The sequence below is a fragment of the Ictidomys tridecemlineatus genome, chromosome 1, assembly GCF_052094955.1.
Source record: "Ictidomys tridecemlineatus isolate mIctTri1 chromosome 1, mIctTri1.hap1, whole genome shotgun sequence".
Taxonomy (NCBI): Eukaryota; Metazoa; Chordata; class Mammalia; order Rodentia; family Sciuridae; genus Ictidomys; species Ictidomys tridecemlineatus.
In genome coordinates, this window is record NC_135477.1 from 140873517 (window position 1) to 140882620 (window position 9104).

The 9104-nt window shown below is 35.6% G+C and overlaps 1 long non-coding RNA gene across 1 annotated transcript; it reads left to right on the plus strand.

Moving 5' to 3' along the window:
- Positions 1-636: 636 nt before the first annotated feature.
- Positions 637-8327, plus strand: LOC144366436 (uncharacterized). The gene is made up of 3 exons (XR_013425527.1): positions 637-893; positions 7341-7470; positions 7899-8327. It is a non-coding gene; the product is annotated as an uncharacterized LOC144366436 (long non-coding RNA).
- The last annotated feature ends 777 nt before the right edge of the window (positions 8328-9104 follow it).

A 9104-nucleotide genomic window follows, 5' to 3' on the forward strand; every position in this document is an offset into this window, starting at 1 on the left:
AACCCCACCCCCAAGGTTGCCTAAGAATTTAACCCCTTAGCATGACAGCAAAGTACAAGATATTTATTCAAGAATGACTCTGTACATCCTTCCTCAGTTCTGGGGTTGAAGAAAATGCAGCCCTAGAGGTGGAGGTAATACTGTAATGATCTAAAATCTTGAACAAACATTTTCAGTCCTGAAGGCAGAAACATGCCAAAACAGAACCCTACGTCAATTTCCTACGTAAGAACAGAATCTGACCTAGATAAACCAGAAACAATTAGGAACAGTACACATCCCTTAGGAGGCAAGCTAAACTTAGGAATTTTGTCCATAAGCAGCAGTCTGGTGGTGTTGTTGAACCAAATACCTAGGTATGAATTCTCATCCCATATTTTACAAATCCTATGACCTTAGGCAATTAACTTCTCTCCACCTCAGCAATTCGTTTAAAATGGGGATTATATGGTCTACCCAAGGGCAATAATGGGAATTAAGTTAATGCAAAAGGAGTACTGAGTATCTGATGCAAAGCAGGTATATGCAGTATTAGCTATTTTCTTGACAACAGTAAGGAGGAGGAGGATGTTCTGAAGCAGAGGTGGTAAACCTAAAGACATTTACGCTTAAATGCAGGTAAACTGCTATGGTTTGTATGCACCCCTCAAAGTTCCTATGATGGAAACTTAATGCCCAGTGCCAATGCAACAGTGTTCAGAGGCAGGACCTTTAAGTGATGAAAACGTCCTAAGTGCTCTGCCATGGGTTAGTTTTTGTGGAACTCAGCATGATAAAAGGAGGAATTCAGCCCCTTCCTCTCTCTCCTCACTTGCTCTCTCCAGCTTCTACCAGAGAGAAGACCCAGCAAGAAGATGCAGACCCATGGAATTGGACATCCAGACTCCAGAACTGTAAGAAAGAAATTCCATTCTTTATAAATTACTGAGTCTCCCATATTGTTATAGCAGCACAAAACAAAGACATAAACCAAATTCTTCGGTGTCAATGTTTATGACCTACTTTATGACCTCCATTAGGTATAGGCATACAAAATTAATGGAGAGTCATAATACCAGATGATTATCCAATTAAAGCAAAATAAAACAAAAGCCAACAAATTTAGCAATAGTGACCCCATTAAAATAGCATGTCTATCAATCAACCAACACTTATTGAGTGATTATGGAATATTTATTTGGGTTAATTATTCAAATAAGTCAAATCAGGCAAAATGGCCAACTCAATTACTCACATGCATTATTTTACTCCATTTTGGGACCCCAAACTGGCCACAGTCACATGCCACTTGGAGAGTATTGGGTAAATATAATTACAAAATATCTTCCCACCCCACAAATCCTCTCCATAAAAGTAATAGAAAAAGAAAGAACTTTTATAATTGAACAAGTGTTAAAACCAGAATATGACTCACGTCACAGACAATCCACTGAAGGATTACAAAGACAGAGAGAAATCTCACCCTTTTAAATAGCTAAGCAGTTACAGGCCACTATGATACATGTTTTCACAATGAACAATAACTAGTTCTCAAGAGGACTTGTTAGCACAATCTATCACACATAGTTTACCCTAATTTACCTGGTAATTGGTGTGACCATCTGTGTGAGCTGCTTGGCTTTGGGAAGAGAGGGAACTTCTCACACTTCTTTAATAAAGGATAATTCTGCAACAGATCAAGGCACCCTCAGATGTTAGGCTCCTACTCTCTTATAGAAACTGGAAGATGGGGTGCTAACTCCATGTTTACATTCTAAAGCTCCAGCTCCAAAGTCCTTGAAAATGACATTCCTGATTATAGAACTGACAAAGACCTATCTAGTTTTCAAAAACATTTGTATACATCTTAAAGAGAATAGAAAGTAATTAATTTAGAAATTTAATTTCTAAATTAAATTCACAAAGAAAAAGGAGGGCAGAAAAATCTCTTTCCTTTGGAACCCACAGAATTGCACCTCTTGTTTTTACCTTGTTCCTACCCATGCACCACCTGAACACTGTTAGCTCCCTTTTACAGAGGAGGTGCGAGGCACACATGAGTTAACTTCCTAATCAAGGGTTGATGTTTAAAATGAAAGTTTTAAGTGTTCTTGAAATTGGCCATGGTAGAAAAGATGCTTCATGGGATTGGATTTAAGTTTTGCTTAAAATATGATATCTCTTTAATGGCATAACTTGAAAAAGAAATGAGAAAACTCCAGAGAGTCTTTTATATTATTTAACACTTTATTAAAAGAACCTTGGGGAGAACCTCGTAATTGTTTTAATTTAAAGAGACTTGCTCATTAATTCTTTCAATGTGCAGATCATTTCCTGTGCTAAATCAGACTGATGTTAGAAATGTGTCATTGTTAATCACAATCAGGTTTGGTGGTATTTTTGCCCTATTACGAGTTTTCAAATGCTCTTACCAACTATGAATTTTGATCAACTAAATGATCTGGGAAGACAAGGAGGAAAGAAGGCAGACAGAGTAAGTCCTGGGAGAATTCACTTTATGTGTTTGATAGGAGCCTGAGGCCAAATGTGAGAAATAAAGGATCTCAGTACAGTGGTGGTAAGAAGGGGTGGGAGTGATAAGGAAGATGTTAGGGACCTTAAGATCTGACATTCTTTTTACCCCCATTTCTAATTTAGGTTTTAGAAGACTTTTTTCTTTTGGTTTTTGCTTAGATGCAGTGAGGTTGTTGAGTTCAGTGACTGATTTATAGAATCAAAGTTCAAATGGAACTCCCTGATGGCTCTCTTCTTTCAGTCTGACATTTTATTACATGGACAGTAACCTTGGCCTGTGTGTTGTTTTAATTCAGAGTCTTATCTCACAGAACCCTTCACTATGGACAAAGTGAAAACATTTGTTTGAAATAAGCAGTTCTCCTTTTTGGTCCATATATATATATATATATATATATATATATATATATATATATATATATAGCTTTTATGACATTTTAAAGGCATAATTATGCCTTACAGACATCAGGCAGTTCATTTGAAATGGCCTAAGTGACTTGTCGATGTGTTTTGCTTCACTGCTAAGCAAAACACAGGGTAGCATCCTGGCTTATCCTATATTCTTCCCTCTTGAATAAATTCAGTCAGAAAATAAGAAATTCTGTTTATTACATTTTAAAACATTTGGTAACCTTTCAAGGAGTGTCTGTCATGAGGGTGCTATGACCCAGGAAACAGATTCAGGGTTCCACAAGTGTAAGAAGATGCAAGGTGCATTTAGGACAGTAGACATGATTTATTCACTGGTGGCCACAGCCATTAGCCAGCCCCCAGCTTTAGCTGCAGCCCCCAGCCAGTTCCATTTTAGTTCATGTCTAGCCCATTTCCATGGGCCCTTTTTATATGCATCCCAAACAAAGAAGGCACACTGCCAACAGTTACATGGGGGGGGGGGAGTGCTCACAAGTTAATGTTGATGACCTTGAGTCTATTACAGTATTTCTGGCCTTGACTAACTATATCTAGTGGTTCCCAGTCCTGGCTACACACTGAAGACTACATGGTCTGCCAGAAGTCTCTCGGAAAGGGAGCCTAACCACAGGCCTGCTCCAACAGTGAAACAGTGTTTTTCTTAAAATAAATAAATAAATGTAACAATTAGTGCATCTGAACTATAGTGTGGAAATCTTTTGTGTGGAGGAAGAAATAAAGGGTTATGGTAAAAAAAAAAAACGGTTTTGGTACAACTCTGTTTCTTCTGGAGTAGGTGTGGCAGAGGTAGAGTGGAAAACCCAAGTTCCTAAGAGAAGCCCCAGTAGCAAGAAGTCAGTGTCAGCCTCGATGTTCAGACAATTGAAGGCAGAGCACTTTTAAGGGACAAAAACTCACAATTCTAAACTTGGGATTTGCAGGGTTTGTTTTGACATATTACCTTTCTCCTTAAAAATATTCCATTAAATTTAGGTTAAATAAAGATTGGGTTAGGAATTGAGTTAATAAGTTTAGCCATTCCCCTGTCTTGTCTTATTTTTCAACCTCCCTTAACAATTGCCCTTCAATAGCCATGATGTCAAAGGCACATGTTTGTTGCTTGGTGACCTCTGTGCAAAGGACAATAAATTTATTTATACGTCTCACTCCTTCTATACAGAATCTATTTGAAGAGTTGTATGTTTCAAAGAAAATAGCACTAAATATGTATATTGGTTTTCATGGTTGACTGATGTAAAAAATAGTATTTATAATCCTTTGTTTGGGAAGCAGTGGTAGTCAAGCTATGAAGCAAGGAAGTATAAATTAGTTTTTCAGCATAGAGTGGTGCAGAGTTACCATTTTATTCTTACCCTTTAAAAAATGCCTATTTTTTATTTTTTGGAATCAGGGTTTGAACCCAGGGATGCTGAACCCTGAGCCGTATCCCAGCTCATATATATTTATATATATAAGCAATATATATAATTTAAAGACAGAGTCTCTCTAAATTGCATAGGGCCTCACTAAGTTGCTAAGGCTGGCTCCTGATTCTCCTGCCTCAGCCTCACGAGCCACTGGGTTTACAGGCATGGGCACCATGCCCAACCCAATGTCTTACTCAGAGTGATCTAATTGACATTAGGATTGGGACTTGAGATAATGGGACAAACATCCAAACAAGAAAAGATAGGAGGTTAGCATGTCCAAATTGAATAGCTGGTTACATGCAAATTCATTTTTCCCTTTGGAAAAAAAAAAAAAAAGCATTCTTCCTTCCATTTAGTTGTATTTTTATTCCCTAAATCAAAGGTCACATGTGTACCATGATAGAAATAATGGATGAATCAGTTGACCACCTAACTAATATAAATATGAGAATTTGAAAATTTTTCTATTTCTGCCTAAATATTTAGCAACCTGAAGCTAATATCTGACATTTTTTCCTAAGGTTTTCCTCTTGTAAAAATACAGATGTACTTTGAGTAGGTAACTTACCAATATACATTTACACCTTGTTTTAAATGAAATTACCAGATAATGTCCTGAGAACTTATTTTGGTGGCATGAAGACAGTACACCTTTGAGCTCACTGGGTATGTAGGAGGAGGAGCTGTGGTTCTGGGTCCTTCTCACTGTTTTTATAAGGACTATTTTTGTCCTTATGTTTTTAACACATGCCAAACATAAAGCCATGTCAATGTGTGTTTTAATGCCAATAAGTGTTGTGACATATCGAAGCAACACAGTAATGTTACAGAGACAAGGGAGGAAAAGTTAATCTTAATTTCTCCTACAATTAAGCATGGCAGTGAAAAGATGGGCAAAGGGAAGGCTTTCCATGCTATCTATCCCATGATTCTGTGTGATATTATGTTGAAAAAAAATCCATTCATATATTCTTCCACAAAATAATAGATGAAAAAAGAGTTCTAGGTAAAGAGAGGAATATATGCCTTGTTATATTTGGTACTTAAAAGCATTTTAAATATGCTATTCAAACAAATAAGTGGGTAAATTATTTTGAGCAAGTTCATAAAACAATACAAAATTTTAATGCATATTTAAATCCAGTGAGTCCCAAACTTATCATGACACACATGGAAAATGTGTGGGTCACACATTTGGGGTAATAGTAGTAAAAGATATATAATTTTTAAGAGTCAAACAAGTGGAGACAAATGTCTCAACTCCTGAAACCCATTTTACATTCAGGTATGGAAGCTTTGCTGTTTCAACTGAGTAGAATAATAGTTGCTTTTCCTAAACTACACAATTTCTTATGTTTGCTGACACTATATAATTTTTAAGTAATGCTTAAAAATTCAATTATAAGTTTATTTCCATAAGTTAGAATTATAAGACTGAAACAAACCCAGTATATTTAGCTTATGAATTCTATCTTCAAAATCTTATGATTAAGGCTGTGGATGTGGCTCAGTGGTAAAGTACTTTTCTGGCATGGATGAGGCTGTGGGTTCAAATCCCCAAGCACCAAAAAAAAATCTTATGATTAATTTTGCTTATGACTTACAAATGCATACTTTATGATTTACAAATGCATACTTTATTAACTCTTTCTTAAAGAGATTATCAGATGAATGCCTATGTTCTTTATGTATGAATAAGTATCCTAACCCCTTGTTTTGTATGGCTAGTGAGAATAATTATCTCTTTTAGACTATTTTTTTACTCTTTGGATATAGAGGGTTCAGACTCAATATGTGTAAACAGAACTTCTTCAGTCCTTCCAATCTTGCTATTTCTGCTTTCAGTCTTTGCAAATAGCTCCACAATCTTTCATTGTATCTTAACTATCCATCTAGCTAGACTCTTTCCATTTTCCTCGCCCCTATATTGAATTTGTGATTTCACTTTGTTGTGTTGATTATCTGAAAAAATAAATAATTATGTACAGTGTGTAAAGCAATAAGTTAGTTTCTGGTGTGCCCTTGCCCTTTCACTCATGGTGAGAAGCTATATGAAATGTGTCTCAGAACTGCCTACTCCAGGGCAGGAACCTTAGGCATATCCAGTATGGGCTGAAGTGAGGTGAGCTGAAGTGAGGTGATCAGCTCACATCTGAGCCAGGCTGGTCAAAGCCTTGAAGAATCCCTCAGAGGCAGTGGAGTCTAAGTGGCTGCAGGTATGCACAAGAGATATCTGATACAGCATCCTTATAGGATGTCATCTGTATTCTAAAACCATGCATTTCTTTTTTAAAAAAAACCTATATCACATATTTTTTCCACATCTTAAAAAATAGTAAATATGACTGGCAACTTTTAATGTTAGTACTTAAAATGAACTACCTCTTTGTTTTCTAACAATTATTCTTTTATTTTTTGGAGGGAGATCCATTGTGTTTAATGGATATAGTAACATAGTATTCCTATGATGGACATTTGTTTCCTATATTTGTTGTTTTTGTTTCTGATATTGCAAATATTAATGCAACAAACATTCTTAAAAATATATTCTTGCTTGTCTATTATTTATTCAGATTTTCTTCTTGGTATCTACTGGGATATTTTTGTAATTTGTTTCATATAGGCCTTGTATATATTTCTTAAGTTTTTTATGTGTTAAGATGATTTCTAATGTTTTTAGATATGGTATTTTTTCTTGTACTTTCCAATTATCTCTGGAATTCAATATTTTTTTTTGTTATTGTTGTTTGTCCATTTGCCTTACTATACACTACCTTGCTAAACAATTATTAGAATAGGTGATTGTCCTGACATTCCTAGGTATAGAATTGTCATATGAGGGTGAAATATGTCAAAATTATTCCAATCTGATGTTGACAACTCTTATTAACTTTTCTAGTTTTATTACATCATCTAGGACTTAGTGAACAATTTTGAGTCAGTCATTGTTTTTCCATGTTGACTATGTGTCTTCCTTTCTTGCAGTGTGGAGCTGAGATATTACAGTTCTTACCCTATATTCTTGTAGTACCCATGCAGATTGTCTGTACCTCACCTTGATGTTGGGCATCCAAACTCTGCTTTTGTCCCTCAATGTACGCTACTGCATCTAAAGGTAATGATAGTGGGCATTTTGTTGTGGTTTGTACCTTAATAAGAATATGTGAATGACTGTGCTTTTTTATATCAATTAAATTAATTATATTAATGAGAATATAACTCTAGACCTTCTTGTCCTCTTAATATTTAGTGAGTGCACCTACTTCTCTATCTCCCTGTTTATGTTGTATATTTCAATCTTTTTTATCTGTCAAACTTATAAATTTAAAAAATGGCATTTCATTATTTAATTTGTATTTGCCTGATCATTTGTAAGCTTCAACTTATTTAATATTTTTTATTGGCCCATATGCTTCTTTGAATTGACTATTTATAGTCCTTTGGGTTAATATTTACAAAAATGTATGTGTGAGCTATTTATGTGGAAATTTTTTGTTTGCTATGTTCACATTATAAATATTTTCTTCAAATGTATCAATTTAGGGTTTCTGGTGAGAAGCTGAAAGGAAATTAGTCTACACAGTTTCTGGGAAGGCCAAGAAACCACCTTCAGTGAAGATCATGTAGTCAGAAGTGATACAGTCAAGAGAAGAACCCACACTCCTCTGATTCTTGCCTTTTGGATATCCCACTGCTGCTTCTACCTCTTGCTCAATACCCACAAAATCAGGACCCTGTTTCAGAACACTCATGTGGATCTGTAGAATGTCAAGTTCCTTCATGACTATTTTTGCTAGAAAAAATTAGAAGGTCTTCACCAGTTTACATACTAGGAAAAAAGGATGCTGGCAAATACAAACTTTGGATTCAATCTGGAAAAGGTGAGAGAACTATTAAAATGGAAAAGGTCCAAAGGTCTTTGTACAACCATGATGACAGATTACCACCACATCCAGTCTGCCATTTTATGCAAAGTTTTGTTTTTATTTTCTTGAATCATAATAAAAGTTTGAAACCTTTAAAACATTCTGATATTTATCTGTTTATTAATTCATCCACATACATTTATAGAAAGCCCATTATGTACCAATCGCTATGCTTTTTCATGCAGATAAAATGGTGATCCTGACTTTCTGGAGTTTGGAGTCTAGTAAGGGGAGATAGACATTCATTAAATCATCACAATTGAATAAAACATTACAAATGTTAACATTGTAGCTAAAGTGTGGTGGAGTGGTGTATTGAAAGAATATACCAGGAATAACTGACCCACTGAAGTAATTTCAGAGTTTGCCAACGAAGTGGTACTTGACCTAAGGTTTGGAAGATTAGACATTGACTAAGCACTATAGAAGAGGACAATAAAGTGTTTCAGGCAAACCAGATAACATTTTCAAAGGCAGGAGCAGGAGGGCACTTGGCAAGTAGGAGAAAGAACATTGGGATAATTGAAGTATAAAGAGTGAGAGAAAATATAGCTCTTAGTGGTGGCTAGAAAAATAGAGGTCATTAAGTACTTTGTGGCCAAGATAAGCATTTTGGTCTTTATCTAAAGAGCTTTGGGAAGGCTCGGCCTTGGACTACGGAATGAAAATAGTTTGAAAACTTCCGGTTAAAACAGATGGACAAATAAGAAGGCAATTACAGTTGTTGAGGGAAGAGATAGCCAGTACTCAGACAAGAAAAGTTTAACAAACGTCAATTGAATTGATGAAGTAACTAAATGCCAAAGGTAATACTGGTGTGTCT